Source organism: Branchiostoma floridae, chromosome 6 (genome assembly GCF_000003815.2).
Source record: "Branchiostoma floridae strain S238N-H82 chromosome 6, Bfl_VNyyK, whole genome shotgun sequence".
Taxonomy (NCBI): domain Eukaryota; kingdom Metazoa; phylum Chordata; class Leptocardii; order Amphioxiformes; family Branchiostomatidae; genus Branchiostoma; species Branchiostoma floridae.
This window is the reverse complement of record NC_049984.1, coordinates 19,765,407-19,782,242: the sequence shown is the minus strand read 5'-3', so window position 1 is coordinate 19,782,242 and position 16,836 is coordinate 19,765,407. Positions and strand designations below refer to the sequence as shown.

Here is a 16,836-nt window from a genome sequence, read left to right as displayed (position 1 = left end):
TGTTTCACCAACGCTAACCAGGCAAGTGGACGACAAAACTGCTGAAATACTTAATATACGATCATAACAAATGGAATAACATTGTAAGGGGCAATAAACAAGCATTATAAAGATGTACATAACAATTGATAGAGTATATATTGAGATATACAGATCAAAATCAAGTTTCCAACTTTTTTTGTGTTAAGCTTACCTCCTCGACAAACGCTGCCATGGCGGGGTCGACATGGTTGAAGTGTGACATGTCTGGCAGCTTCTCCCCTGACAAAGCTGCCACAATGACAGGATGGAAGTAGCTACGAGAGGGCCCAAAGTGTACCACAGACATGGCCATGGCATTGCCTGCCACTACAAAATCCCCTTGGATCAAAGCCACGGGGGAATTTCCGGGCAGGTAGCCGTCTGGGCTAGGCTCGAAAAGCCCGCTGTTCTCAAACATTCCCTGAAGGGCGAGGCGAAACATTTCGTTTCTTGGCCCTCCTAAATCCTGTGTGCTCTCCTCGCCAATAAACTCGACCTTCTCATTTTTTAAGGGATCGTATTTTGTTGGCCAGTTTTTCTTTTAGTGATTTCCAAACATTGTCCCTCCGGACTACATACGTTTTTTCATCATTGAGGTTGACATTTTCTACATGTAGACCTATGACAATGTCACAAAGTCGCTGCTTTGCTTCACTGCAAGGAGAAAACAAAAACATTTTAAGAAATGGCCAAATGAGCACATAAATTTGAACCACTCCACAACACAGCCCAAATATTTCTGATATTCATCTTGGTGAGAATGGTGATACATATCTTCCATACAGCTTCAAAATATTAAAACTACATGTATTTCTCATTACCATTGTTTTCAGCAAAATAGAACCGACCACCAGAGATTTCCCTTGCATTACTTCAAGGGGGTTATATTGTAAAAAGTCTAACATCAATTCTCATAATTCTACCGGATGCCATAATACCGCTACATCAAAAACATAGATGTTATAACTGCTTACCTTGTGTGAGCTGTAGTGCATAGACTGATGACCTGTAAAAAAACAGAAAAACAAAAGGGAGTTTACAAAAACTTAAAGTTGTATAGATTTAAAGATGCCGAACATTTCTTGCAATATTATAGCCTCTTGTCCAAAAAGTCAGATTAGTATAAAAGCAAAGTTTTTTCTCACCTTTCTCCTTTGGGTGTGCAGCATTGTATCGAACCTTCCTGCACCTCTCATTGACGATCTTGTGGACCTTCGTTATGTATGGGTTTGTGTGGGTCCTGGTTCCCAGACTCGGTATTGACCAGATGTTCTGTGGAACAAAGCTGTAAAGATGGGGCTTGTCCCACATCCTTCCGTAAACAATATACTGATAACAGTTAAATTTCAGTTGCCCAGCTACAATCAATGGTAAAAATCTTTCTACAGTTAATAGAAAAGAGCGTGCAGTCCCTATGTGTGTATTCAATTCCAACAGGTCAGGTAACAAAGTCTAGGTCATTGTTATCATTGACCCAAAGTCAACAAGGCTGGACTCCTAGCTAGCACTATATGCCTGGACACTTGGTATAGGCAATTGCCTTGCTGCACTTTGAGCTTAGTTATAGCCGGAGGAAATATTTATTGTGATCACTATACATTTCTACATAATGAATACGAATACACACATAAGTCAAGTGTAACATAATACAAAACATACCTTTCATCCTGTCACTTAAGAAGCAGTCAAGGCCTGACCTCTGCCTTTTCGATACCTTTGGCTTTACTTTAGGTCTTGTGTGCTGCATGCCATGTTTGTCTTTTTGTCTCCTCTTACATATCCAATCCTGAAAAGTAATCATTTGACAATATGAACTTCCTATCCTGCATGTACTGACATGCAGCGATAGTACAATTCTGCTATGCATTCTGAAATGCAATGATAAGCTGTGCCAAAGAAAGAATATAGGTACAGTATTACTAGCCTTGATTTGCTTCCTTTTAAATCCAGTCAGCATGGCAGCATCCTGCATCATTTGAGGAGGTGTTATTCATGCCCCGGTTCCAGAGCTTCACCAATGTGTCTTCGTGCTGTGTCATGTCGGTCCTTTTCCTGAATTGGACGAAATCATAAACATTTCCAAGCCAGTATTAGGTTTTGTCTATAAAAATAAGCGAAATGCCACATCCTCGTCTGAACATGAACTGATCCACTCCTTAAATTTAGTTAATAGCACAGTACCCTTATCTGCACCACAGCTGGAAAACTCTACTTCAGTGGGGAACATGTCGGACTGATTGAACTCGAGTACAGCACAAAGACCATATCCATAGGCTACATCCCGATTGGCGTCTTTGATTAGCTGTAGATTGTTCTCCTTAAACTTGTCTTAAAAGTATCTTTTTTCACTTTCTTTCTCTTGAGGACATCAGGTATAATGTGATAGAGTCCTCCGGCACTTTGACTCTTAGCAAAACATTCTTCAACATACCCTGCCGCATGCAGGTCCCCTGGCATCTCTGTAGTCCAGACAGATTTTAGCAGGTAGGTCCACTGGACGTGGTAGAAATGTGTTTCTCCGGAGCACTACAGGTTCATTGCATTTTCAATGTCAGAAAACGTCTTGAAAGTTCTGCAAATAAGATAGCATCAGGGAGGAGAACGTTCCCTTCAAACATAATGCTGCTCCCAACATGAGCTTATGATCGGACTCCCACATGGCACGTTTGGACATTCGTATTTTATCGTTATGGCCGAGTTTTTAGTTATCAGTAGTGGTTTACCACACTTATCAATTGTACATACTTTTCCGTCAAAGAGCACCATGATTTCTTTGTCATTGACAAAGTGGTACGAGTGTTTTTATGCTGCTGACATCTTTTTCTTCACTGCTGTATCAACTTGACTCAGAACCACGGAACTCGTTGTCATCCTGCACCTGTCCATCTTCATTGTCAACGAACTCCTCGTTTTCCTGCACCTGTCCATTTTCATTGCCCATGCCGTCGTCAGTCTCAGGCGTCCAGTTGTAGATCTCGGCACCAAGTCCTGTCTCTTGGAGGCTGTCTGAAATCCAGGTCCTTTCTCCGGTTTTGGTCCGTCTACCTGGCACTTCAGGACCATGTCCGTCAGTCTGGGTGCAGGCCACGAAGGTTGCTTCACCCAGATGACGGACTTGTCTTTCTCGTCGCTCTCTTCACCCAACATGTAGATCTGTCCTGATTGTCGGAGGAACTCGTACTCTTCTTCTTTTAGCACCTCAATAGCGACTCATAGCCTGGACTTGAACAGCTGGGTAGCATAAAAAAAGAATGTTAAGCAAGGAGGACACATCGCCCGTAGGGCTTTACTCCCATTTCTCGGTTCTGAAGCGATTCCTGAACATACTTCGTTATGTGGCTACGAGACGTTCCCAGGTGGTCGTGAATGCGTCCGTGGCTTGTGCGTGTGGGTTCCACCATCTAGAGGAGAACTGTCGAAGACTGTGGGGTTCAACTTATAGTCATCGTGGGTCTTAGATAAATAATCAGCCTTGTCGTTCTCGTCTCGGCGGATCCATTCGGCTGAAAGATGGATGTAGTGATTTGTGCACAAGGAGTAGATAGTAACAGCGTTATGTTTTAGATGCGGGACTCGGCTGTCACCGGAAAGGATCCGGACGACGTCCTGGTTGTCTGGACGATGGAGAACGCGTTTATGAGAAAGCAGGTGTATAAAGGACTCCGAAACAAGGCAGGTGCCCAGGAGTTCTCTGTAAGTAAAGCTTGTGAGGGGCGCTGCCAGTTGGGAAATCGGTGATACTGTGGGTAAACAAAATCAGTAATTAATGGAGGTAACGGTCATAACGGTCTGCGACGGGACCTGGTTGATACTGTGCCTGGCTGGAGAGATGGAATTTCGCCACTTTCGGACTGGGCTGGTATGTGCTCGGGCTTGACAGGTGGTAGTTTTGCAACCCCGGCGGACTGGGCTGGTATACGCTCGTGCTTGACAGGTGATAGTTTTGCAACCCTGGCGGACTGGGCTGGTATACGCTCGTGCTTGACAGGTGGTAGTTTTGCAACCCCGGCGGACTGGACTGATAGGAGCTGGGAGTGGAGACTACAATGGTACAGTTACAGGCACCCTGACAGTTGCACTGTTCTGTGTCTTCTTGGTGAACTTAGCGGTGCTCAGTATCCTGGAAAATAAGATTTAGAAGATATCAAAAACGGAATTTCCACTGCAGCTCAAAAAGCCGCTAAGAAACCTATTGTAAAACTTGACATTCGTCGTCCTGACCCCAACCCACCTACAAATATTACCATGGTTCATCAAGGGCCTCTCAATTTATGCTGTTCAGATCAGACACGTGTCGCTCATGATAACGGTGCAAGCGGGTCATATCCACGGTGTGATCGGCCATTGTCCATAGCAAGTCCAACTCCTGAAGATGTGGAGGATGGTGGCGAGAGACATCACCAGTCCCATTCTCACTTATATCCAGTTCTCTCATTTCCGCTAGACGTGATAAGCCAGGGTCGGGTCGGGCGGAGTGCTCATTGGCGGAAGAGGTCGAATGCGTGGCAGTTGAGTTTGTAGCCGAGATGCCAATGTCAATGGAGGCCCAACTGTCAATAATCATCCTCATAATGTCATCCTTGTAAGACAGGATCTTCAGCGAGTCATCACTAAGCTGCTGCATCATCAGCTCCGACTCTCGCTGCCTGTATGTAGCATTGAGGTTATGATGTCGTTGGGTGTCGTTAACTTGTACGTCTCCTGGGATGCCCCACCCATAAACACTAACAGCAAATCCCGCCCTACCTCCTCTGTTACGTGGACTGAGTAGTAATCCAGAATGTAGATAGACCACTATTTTGGGCTGAATATGTTCTGGGCCTTCAAGTTGGGAAGGGTTTTGATGGTTGTTTTCATGGTGTCCATCCTGTAAGACCCTTTAGGTCTCTAGTGCGTAGACACTCCCTGGACGTTACAGCCTACCCTGGAGAATTGTGCTCTTCCCTTGAACACAAACTGTGGGCGCATCGTCAGGCCAGTCTTGCTGTAGGCTTGAGTAAAGATGGACACTCTCTCCCTTGACAGGATGTAGTTTTCTTTAACGTAGGTGGGACATTCCTTTAATGTCAACGTTTACTGTGCGGCTGTTACATTGCGGTGGAGAGGCATTTGGTCCCTGGTGATGATGTTGACATCTTTTACCTTCATTGTTTTCTCAAAGTACATCCTGACATGGATAATGTTCCAAGAATTCGATTATTCGTTCCTTCCGAACATTTTCCGGCTCCACAAACCGCTGGTTTGCGTGTTTCAGGGATACCCCACACTCCTTCCAACCACGTCGGACCCAGTTGTTGCTGACGGTTGACCCTCTGTTCATATTCCTTAGTATTTTGGTACATGTACCTTGGGAACTCGTTTTTTCATACCGTGGCCATCCACTGTTACCAGACTAAGTTTGGACCTTCTGTTCAATGTGTCAATGACTTTGTTACAAGGGTTGTCCTTTCGTCGAATGGTGGCCAACAGGCTCGTAAGTGTAATGGTGTTTTCCAACCAAGTAGACGATGCCTTCCTTTGCTCTGTCGCGGTAAATCTTGATGGTCGACGTCCTTGTGTCGATCTCCGCGAGGGAGAGACCTGCTTTCGTAGATTTGGATTTTCGTCCTTCAGAGGCGACCTTTTCTTTGATTGAAAATAATAATAATTATGCCATAACGTGGGCTACAGCTGATCGAGCCAATAGGAATCTCTCCTCGCGGGCCTGTATGGACAGGGATGCTTATAGGAGTCTCTCCTCGCGGGCCTGTATGGACAGGGACGCTGACAGGAGTCTCTCCTCGCGGGCCTGTATGGACAGGGACGCTGACAGGAGTCAATCCTCGCGGGCCTGTATGGACAGGGATGTTGAGAGGTTCTCCATCACTGCCAAGATAAGGTACCCAGAGGACACAAAGTTCAGAAACTCTCGATTTGGGTTGAATGAGTCATTGTTACAATCCTTCGATCAAATCGGTTCCTCAGTTGAAACAGTGTGTGCTTTTCTCTGGCTGATTTAGGGTCATAATAAGCATTGTATACATCTTGTAAAGCTGCCACACGTGCATACCACTCTGCCGTAACAAGCTCAAGGTCCTCCAGCCTGTCTGCTGCAGTTGCCCCATCTGCTCTTGCATCCTGTGATTCTACACCTCGCATGTTTGACAGGCCATCACCTTCCAATGGAATCTTTATCCCGTGTGGCACATACTTTTGGTACTCCTCTAATATGGCTATCATGTCGTCATGTTTGGATTCGTTCTTCTCTAGGATCCCTAAAGGCATAATGTGTGATTTTAGCTTTGCCTGTTTAGAATACATGTATGTGTGATATGTTCCACACAGTCTTCGAAGTATTTGTTGTAAAACGGCATGTGATTTACCACTATTCTGGAGGCAATCGTTGCCATATCCTCTCTCATAGAGGAGCGGTCTTCACTTCTGTCGCCCTCTCTCCCTCCACCTTCACTCCTGCTACCGAATTCCCCTTGTGCCCGACTGTTCATGTGTTCTGGAAGGTTCAGTGTCAACATGCATGGCGAAACAGCTGCATCCCTCTTCACACGAGTTAAACTTAATCATTTGCCACACTGGGCATCCACCCGGCGGTTCGTACTCGAGCTCATCCAGTTTTGAAAAGACAAGGGCATCCCTTACCGTCACACCATCATGTTCTACATATAACAGAAAGACAAGTGTCTAAAACAACCTCTTATCCGATACGACTCTTTTGTTAGAGAAGCTCGTTCACATGGCATCCTTCCTTCTTCACTTCTTCCCCGACACGACTCTTTGTTAGAGAAGCTCGTTTACATGGCATCCTTCTTTCTCGACTTCTTTCACGACACGACTCTTTGTTAGAGAAGCTCGTTTACATGGCATCCTTCTTCTTGACCTCTCTTTGTTACAGAAGCAATGGTCTTCTGTAGGTTCTTCTCTGCCCGCTTGAGGTCTGCTGTCTTGGCCAGGAGCTGTTGACTTGTTAAATGCTTGTTTGGAGTCTTTGAATGAAGTGAAATATCAGGGTTTGTTTTATTCCTGAATCTGTGAACTTTGCTTCTCAACCACTCGCTGTACTTTGCCACATCTGATGGAGAATCTTCGTGCGTTGGACATATTCGTGCGTTTTAAATGCTCTTTGCCATTGTTTCCCCGCATCTACTTCTATCCTTGCGGAATAACCTCTCCCGAATTCCAAAAAAAGTTCGTTCGTACATGGCCCAATGACATTCATGCCAACAATGGCAGGAACGGCTTTTCGTTGATCCCGCGTACGTGTACAGTTTCTTTCCTGTCTTCCGTTCATGCTCAACCTCAAGGTATTTCCTGAGAAACAAAGAAAAATGAAATGAAATCTTCAGTAAACATTGTCATGTTCAGTATGGAGTCGTACACGCAGCTCTTCCGTAAATCTAGACTTAACCTTGTGTCTTTTGACAGCTGTTGCACCAGGGAACATTTGTCGACTCCACTTTCCATTGCGGACAGCTTTGGCTACGCTCCTGCTCGTGTGTACAAAGTCTCAGATGTTTGGTACGTTTCCCTCTTGCCTCCATCATCACAGCATTGAGCCCCCTTGAAAAGTGTCTATCCCCACCAGTAACTATGTGACTGACAAAGACCTTGTTTGCCGGTAGCTTCGCAATCTTCCTGCCAGCAAGTTCTTCATTCCCTTCAGTCCGTCATGTTGTTTGAGGTTTGCTGGGCACTTTTGTTTTTTCCGTTTCTGTGTATGGATCTAATATACAGGCTTCTTAATCACTGAAAAATAGTCACAAAACAGCTGCTTTGACCTTACACGCAAGTACCTTTTCATTGTGCTTTTTCAGTGTAATTGCATGAAATAAAACTCAGACAATGTACTGTATAATGTATTGTTGTGTGAGGCGAAAAGGTATAGAGAGCCACACCTGTAAATAGGATTGAACATGGACACTATCCCTCCTCCCACTATCACCAAGTGCCCCCCTCGATGTTGAGGGAATTGTGTTGTCCTGTGTCCTTGTTACAGGCCTCTAAACTGTCAACCCCACTACCGCTTGCTGCTCGGACAGCTTCAGGGTGTTCTTAACTCTTTGTCCTCTTTGAAGTAAAAAGGGTCATCAGTCTTTCTTAATTTGAATTTGAGGACCATAGACCCAAGCTGTTTTATTTGCTTTTTCAGATAACCATAACCTGCAATGTTTCTTCCAAAATGAAGTTAATGCACATATACCCTCTTTCCGATTGTGTATCAATTACCACAATATTGCTATTTGATACTCGAACATACAGTCCAAAGATGTTTTTGAGGAAGTGTCGTGGAAGAATCGTATATTTGAGGAATCATTTTAAGTAGACTATTATTTTCAATTACATGGTGCTTTGAAAGCAAGAACTATTATACTGAATTGAATGTATATAACATAGAAAAAGGTTAATGTACCAGTGAGTAGAGTCTTATGTGGCTTAAACAGTGCCTTTATGCACATATGTGCAGACAAATTGATACAGTTGTCCTTTGGACCAAGTTTTCCGTCGTAAGATTTGCGCCATAGAGTATGGAGAATTTGCAGATCTTTGTCGAATTGTGTAGGTTTGAGAGTTCTTGAGGTCTTGTTTGTATAGCCAAGATGTCTGCTGTGCTTTGGTTTTGTGTCTGGTCTCGTATGTCTTGGGGGAGTTTGTTCATGGCTGTATCAAGCAGGTCCAAGTAGTAGTCATCCTGAGCTTGTTCCCATACCTGTTCCAAATCTGGATGGGAGTGGAGGAAAACATCATTAGCACTCAAGTCTTCTACAGGTTTCTGGGGCATCTCTGCAGTCTCCTTGGCTGAGATCAGTTCCGCGATTCCTTCCAAATTTGGCTTAATGGTCATCCGCACTGGGAAATTCCACATGTGTGCCTTGCCTTTCAGAACTCTAATGTGACGGACAGCCTAGAGAATATTTATATTGTCATAGGCAAGCATCACGGGGCCACCGTCACCAAACTTTTCGTCGATAACTGCTTGAAAGCTATCAAGTTTACTTTAGAGAATATATTGATGATGGGTGATGGCTTTGCAAGCCGGTGAAAGGCGACGATAGGCATAGCATTAGCAATACTCGCATCGAACCCAAGCTCATGGACCGATTCAACCTGTGGATGAGAGGGTTGGTGTAGATGGTGTTCTTCCGGCCCTTCTTCCCAAGCACAGAGTTGGTCTCCCTGTTGGTGTTCCACCTGGCGATGCCACTCAACAGGTAGACGTTGAACGAATGGCTGCACAGTGGGGCCCTGGAATCATCGCCGGCAGGAATTTGTGAAGCCCCTCCACACTGTTGCTCCCCCTTACCGTTATATAGTAAGGAAGTTGGTGGGCAATCTTTGTTGCGTATTTTGTAATGGAGTACATCGCCATGTCCGGGGGATCTTGTATGCATTCGAGATGTTTTTGCTGTGCAGCTCAGACTTTGTCGACTTCGTCCGCGTCTCTGAAAGAGGTATCTGGTTGTCATCGAGCCCAGCGGTGCCCTTCCTGGTGTTGATGATGGAATCAATTCTCGCGAAGGTCTCTAACAATCTTTTTTGTACTGTGTATGTCATATCCATTTTTTCAATGCCCTTTTGTACATATGTATGATTGATTGTTTTGATTTAGCACTATGTTATATCTAGGAACATGACTGTCCATATCATATCTATTCCATTGGACTTATGTTTTTCATTTTTATGTAGAGCTTTCTCATGAAGTAAAGTCATCGGGAGCAGGTTTGTGGAACAAACTCAAGTGACTGGCATTGTATCGTTAATCGTCCTCAAATTTCTCTATCACCTATTGTACATGGTTGAGTACATACTATGAAAGAGGACAGAATACACAAGTTCAAGTTTCCAAACTTTATTTTGCTTTGTAACATGCTTTGTATCATGTATACTGCACTACCTGGAGGTGGGCGTGACCTAGTTCTTGCCCTTGTCCTCGAACAGGTCATCCACGCCCACCTCCTTGGTAGGCCTGTTGTTACGGTTCGTCAGCATCCATGCGACGTCGTCGCCGCTAGGGTAGGTCTCCCTCACAATCTGCAGGATCTCAGGGCTGAAGACGTAGAAAGTACCACCTGGAGCCCGCTGAAGGCCCTGCACAGACAGATAAATGTGTATATACATCAGATAAATGTGTACATACATCAGCAGCAATGTACTTCTGAGTTTTGATAAATATCAGACAATGAAAATAAAAAGCTGGTTATGTGGAATGGCACAACACTACAAATACACAGAAAAGTGCAAGAAAGGTAACAGATTTCAAAACAGGCAATCAAGGAAGTGTTGTGCAACAGGCAAAAAAAATGCAGTAAATAACAAACCACTATTCTTGGTATACCATTATTCCAAAGTGTGTTCAAAATAAAATGTTTTTATGTAAAACTTATAAAAACATTTTATAAACTACTATACTATACTATGGTAAATATACCCCAAAGTTCTTACTTGCCTAAGGCATACTTATAGTTTAGAGCTGTCTAAGTAGCTGTTATATAATCTTTTTTTGTGTTGGGGAATATTTACCATAGTATAGTAGGCTTTTCCATTTTTATTGTAGTTTTTCTTTAATGATAAAGACATCATTTTGTGGAAAACAAACATGGATACGGATAATTCTCAAAGAAATTTCCGTTCATTACCGTAACTAAGTTTGGAGAAAAGTTTCGGACTTACGTAGGTGAGCAGCCCAGCAAGCCCAACGTACACGCTGTTACGTCGCTGCATGTTGGTGGCCACGTAACGAAACTGGTTGAATACCGTGTTCACACGGCTGCTGAGTTGGCTGTATCTAGGGTAAGATGGCAAAAAAAACAAGTCAATAAATTAATGAGAAAACCTGTACCAGGGACATCGACCCTACACGTGAAAACGCACTGTCATGCATATGAAAAGGATTAAATAAGCGGTCCCTTTGATAAGAGCCGTCACTGTCGTCAATCTTTGCGGCCGCTAGCGAAAAGATACCGCTAGTCAACATGTTGGGAGCAAAGGAAAGTACAAAATTTCAAGGAAGAAACCACTAAGACGCAGAAATGTAAATATTATAAATGAAGTTCGCCAACTGTGGTACTGTCATCGTTGGTACTGTTGCTCAAGGCTGGTGGAGGGCCTTGATTCTGGCGATACTTGGCATTCGAGCTTATAAACCGCTATCCGTTTTATGCCATCCGCGAGTTGGAGAGTCAGCGATGTCAAGCCATCTATACGACGTATATCGCCCTTATGCCTCCAGAGCAAGATCTCTAATTTGAAAATGCTTCTCGCTTTTAGGATTACTTTCTGCTGGAGTTAGCATAACAACAGGAACAAGAGCAGTTACTTTTTGCCCATGAAGCCCGTTAACTTTCGGACAGACGAACTGCGTTCCTGTCCATACGATACAGTAACTAGGCCAAACAAGATGCTCACATCATTGTTGGACCTCGAAGTCCAACAGGTCACACAGACCATGCTGTGCCCTTTTCATCTTGAAAGCGTTTGTTTTGACCTTGTCTCTCGACCCTTCATCTGACACAACCAGTGTCCACAAAATGGAGTAATGAGGGGGCCTTCATCAGGGAGGGATGTTGCAACCTGGCTAAACAATGCTTCGGGCACATGATCAATGGCTCTTTCTCTTAAACAACACCGACCATCTTTTCAAATGCTTTTATCTCTTCTGAGACAACTGTGACCCACTTTTTTCGTGTTCTCTCAGATGGTCAACATGCTCTATGTTTAACTGGACAAGGATGGAAACAAGCTTGTTTCTTTTAGCCCACAAGTCTGCAAACTGTGATGCCACCTGATGTTCTGCCCCAAAGTTGGATAGGTGTGTCCAGCTTTCCTTTCTCTGCTGGTTGACAACGCTCTCCTCACACGACAGGTGAGCAGGCTGGACGCAGGGTTTGTCATTGCATAGATGACTGACTGCAAATCTAAAATGCCAACACATTTCAAATGGCCGCACTATGACTATACAGTTAAAAAAAAATCTTTATCTAAGTACTAGTAGCAATAATGACAACTTGAAAACTTGTGCTGTTCTTGAGTATTCTCTGTGCAGAGAAGGCCCCTCTCACATTGCGCTGAGGAAATGGGCAGCACCAACATTGTTTCTGCGTCCATCGCTGGTCCCAATAAGATTATATATGCTGCATGTGGAAAGTTCATTCCCATCCCTAGCGATGACAACTCAACAGTTTCCGTCACCACTAAAAAAAAGAGACAACAGTCTCCTTGTTTCTGCCTTGTGATAGATGCTAACTAAAAGGTTCATTTCTTTCTTATCGGGGTCTCTGTCTAACCACATATCATCTGACAACAGATTCTTGAAGTAATGGAATGGTAATACATGGAGCAACACCCTTGTCCTTGATCATCTTTGCAACCCAGCCCAGACATACCAACTGTTTACACACATCATTTGGCACCTTGACCATACCCAATCTGATTCACAGAGAGTATGGTCTGTGCTCCCTGCATGTTCAGTAGCTTGATCACTCTGTCAGGTCAAGACAATGTGACAATGCCTTCCCTTTCGAAATTCTTAAAGAGACGTTTGAACCTATTTTGAATAGTTTGGTCCAACAATCCCCCCCAAACCGTTCGATGCACGTTTCTAACTGATGAGCCTTTAAAATGTGGATTGTGGTCTTCTGTTATTACAATGTGCGTTACGTTTTATAACTTGAAGTTTATAGAAGCCGTCGGCGGGAAGTAGAAAGCCACATTTGTACCGGAAGACTCCGCTCGGTGGAATACTCGTTGATAAAGACGTCAAATCTTTTGGCGGGTTGTAAGAGATGATGGGTTCACAGAGATACTTTTCTGTAGCCGTGGTGACGACGTAACGTATTGGTCATGATAAAAAAAAGGATAATGATGTACACAAGTCATTGGGTCTGAACCAGTTGTTTAGACAGACCACATCGGAAGCACAAAGTTTGCCACCCCTCCCCGATTTCTTCCAAGGAAAATTTACAGACGCGAAAGGCACATGCAGCACTTCAGCTAACAGATTCATAACACGGACGTGGCAAAGAAAATAACGCGGTTTTTGATCGCCCACCCAAATCAGCACTTTCTATCCCGGACGGTGACCCTTGGCAGAGGTGCTGGTCGGCTTGGCGGCTCCTCTGCTTCGGCCAAAGGTCACATTGTTCATCACATCGGCGGCAAACATGTCGGATCCAACCTCTCTCCTAGCATTAATCTCCCTGGTATGCTCCAGTCTGTACAAGGTCACCTTTGCACATCCAGGACACTGGCAGTTCCAGGGACACTGCCTCTTGTGTCCTTTCACGGCCACGACGACTCCGTGAACACGGCAGCGTTTGCCAGTGTACTCCCTCTTGTCCGTTCCACTCATGGCTCGGGTGCTGAGGAGAATGGGGGCAAAACGTTATGGCCTGTGCTTTATTACAAAACCTGGTAGCAAGAAATCTCTCACATAGGTGCGATGTGGTGCCATCGGGCACTGGTGGTTTATTGTCCGGCACTGCTTACCACCACCAGACCCCACATTGAGTTCGCTCCTCGCACGCCAAAGCACGAAAACAGTTTTTTCCCGTCAGTTAAGCACACAATGGATTGTGAAGTGGCCCCTCGTGATCAGAGACTGTCACAACGTGGAGCTTTATTACAACATGGCTGCTCAGTGGAGCTAGATGGTAACACACACAAACTAAGTGCCATTGAAAGAATGCTCGTCAGCTGTGTGGTTGATCCCGATAGCAGTGGGGTCTCCCTCTGTTTCTCAATGTATACTACCAGGGTCCTGCAGTTCTCTCCTGACTGCCTCTCCCATGCTAAGCCATCGGATCTCGTACGATTCTTACAGCTTCAAGTGGTCCTCCTCTAACTAATTCACCTTATTAAAGTCTCAAACTTACTTTGGTTTGTTTAACTGTGTGTTGAAATATTTTAATATTCATTTTGATTTTTGAACTTTTGCTAAACTGCCAGGACTTTTTCATTCATGGCAGTGGGGAGCTTGGTACGGGGCATGAACTTTCCTAGCTTTGATAACGGTTCAATTGGAGTTTTTTTACGATTTCTTGCTCAATAAGTCCTCCCACCACTTTCTGAACCTATCTTTCCCTCTCAAACTAGCCGACCATTTGTCAAGATCATCTTTGTCACTTGTTCAAGATGGTCCTCATTTGCCTAATCGTCAACGCCAACCCAGACAAGTTTAATATGCTGCTTTGAGGAACGCCCCATCTCCTCTTTAGTGAAAATGGCTCCTACCATCGTTACAAGATGTTGATTCAATGGGGCAACCCACACACCCCTTGAGGTGCTACCGATTATAACTGGAAAGCAAGCGTCAAGCAAACAATCATCTGCGTGCAATCAGCGCTGAAATCGATATGCATTGTCTTTTAATAAATGGTCTGATTCGTTGTCTATCCATTGTCAACCAGGAAATAAACGTATTGTTGCCCCATAGATATTAAATGTAGAGAATTGTATATATTATTATTAGTGACATCTACACAGTTACCTTCATTCCTATTAGATAGAAGAGTTGTCGCAACTACCTCTGCATTGTTCATCTTACTAGGGAATACTTTACTGAATGAATGAATGAATGAATGAATGAATGAATGAATGAATGAATGAATGAATGAATGAATGAATGAATTTTATTAACGTGTCATGCGTTAGAACGCCCAGCCCACGTGGGCTTATAAGACACACACAGTATAAATTATAGTTGAACATAGGATATTGTAACATAGAAGAACGTCAGGAACGTAATCAGTAACTAATATATAAATATACCAGATATCAAATCATAATCACATAGATCAAAACCATCAAACAAAGGTTTCACAGATCTAAACAGAGTTGTGTTTCTACAGGAGATAAGGAAAACAAATTAGTAGACAGGAACATAATTGGTAACCATCATATACATTGTACAACAGAACAGATATCAAATCATAATCACATAAATCAAAACCATCAAACAAGGGTTTCGCAGAGCTAAACAGAGAAGAGTTTATACAGAAAATAAGGAAAACGTAATAGTACAGTAATAGTTGTACATAAGTGGACAGGTTGTGTATTCATGTGTATAATTGCCTTCTTCTTTTGTTCCAAGCTTTTCGTATGAAGTTAGAAATTTCGGAGACCCCCTCTTCAAACAACCATTTCATTCTGAATTCATCCCTTTCCCAGATGACCTCTGGACATTTGTCGAACATTTTGCAAAAGATACTTTCTCGTAAGTCGTCATAAAAAGGGCAGTAGAAAAGGAAGTGTGCCTCGCTTTCTACCTCACCCAGGCTACACATTGTGCAAATTCTATTTTCCTCAGGTATAGCTTGATACCGCCCGGTTTCAATGTACAATGGTAATATCCCTACTCGGAACTGCGCACAGAGGGATCTTTGGCTTTTACATAGGTTCATTGTAACATAACGTTCTGTACAGTAAGCATCCTTAAATAATCTATAGGTTCTGAGTTTGGGCTTTGACCATATGTCAGAAGCCCAGTCTTCTTGGTACAAATCAAACAATTTCTCTTTTATTTGCTTTGTATTAGCCCTTAGGTTGTTTAGAAAAATGTGTTCTTGCTCAACACTACGTAGTATTCTCTGTACATCCCTACTCCAGGGGCCATGGTTTTGCAAATCCCACATAAAGACTTTATTGGTAAGTCTGTCATTAGACATATTTATAAGTCTATTCCACAAGGAGATTACTGATCCTTTCCCTCTTATTTCACATGGCATCCAACCCATGTCTCCTGTTATGGCAAGGACGGGTGCAAATTTGTGTACACCTAAGAAACACCGTATTGCCCTATTCTGAACCACAGAACACTTGTCGTATTTCTTAAATCCCCAGACACCTGCGGCATAGTCAAGAATAGGGCAAACACACGACTCGTAGAGTTGTGTATAAGCGTAGTAACCAAGTTCTTTCAGAGCCTTAACTTTACCCAGAATACCGCCTAGGGCTCTTCCAGCAGAGTCGGCAAGAGCACTCGAGGCTGGGTTAAAAGTCATGTGCTCGTCTAAGTGGAGACCTAAATACTTGTATGAAGTCACAAGATCAAGCTTCGTCTCTCCAAAACGGAATTCGTAAGAAGTCCTTCTTGCTCCCTTTTTCCTAAAGTGCATGATTTGTGTTTATCCTTGGTTTATCATCAGTCTCCACTTAGAGCACCATTCAGCAACAATGTTTAACATTTCTTGCAGTTCATTTTCATTTTCTGCTACAATGATGATGTCATCTGCATATAACAACAAGCTTAAAGTCATATCATCAAGTCTGACACCCAGCCCCGATTCTTTAACTTTTTGAGCAAGATCATTCACATACATAGCAAATAGGGTTGGTGACAGAACATCCCCTTGTTTAACTCCATAGGGGGTGGGGAACCATTTGGTCTGGTACTCATTCACTTCTACACATGCTACTGGATGCTTATAGAGAGTCATTATAGCTTTATAAAATTTCCCGCCAACACCATTCTGTATTAGTCTATAGGCTAAGAGGTCTCTGTTTATCCAGTCAAAAGCCTTTTGGAAATCAATGAAGCAGGCGAAGGTTGCCTTCCCCTGCTCCATCCGGGCCCTTATCACCGTACATACTGTAAAGATATGGTCTATACACGCTCTGGCCCTACGGAAACCGTTCTGTTCGTCCACAAGTAAGTTTGAGCTCTCTAAGTACTGGGTAAGCCTATTGTTAAGCACACACGAATAAAGTTTATATACCGTACTCATTAGGCTTATGCCACGGTAGTTTAACGGGTAGTTGTAATGCTCTGGGCAAGGTTTCCAACGGCAGTCCTTAGTGTAGCAGTACTGCAAGACTTTGAGCTGACAT

At 43.6% G+C, this 16,836-nt stretch overlaps 1 long non-coding RNA gene across 1 annotated transcript; it reads right to left on the bottom strand.

Moving 5' to 3' along the window:
• Positions 1-998: 998 nt before the first annotated feature.
• Positions 999-10,351, bottom strand: LOC118418352. The gene is made up of 3 exons (XR_004831443.1): positions 2,453-10,351; positions 1,681-2,073; positions 999-1,293 (listed from the first exon to the last, which is right to left on the bottom strand). It is a non-coding gene; the product is annotated as an uncharacterized LOC118418352 (long non-coding RNA).
• Positions 10,352-16,836: the final 6,485 nt, after the last annotated feature.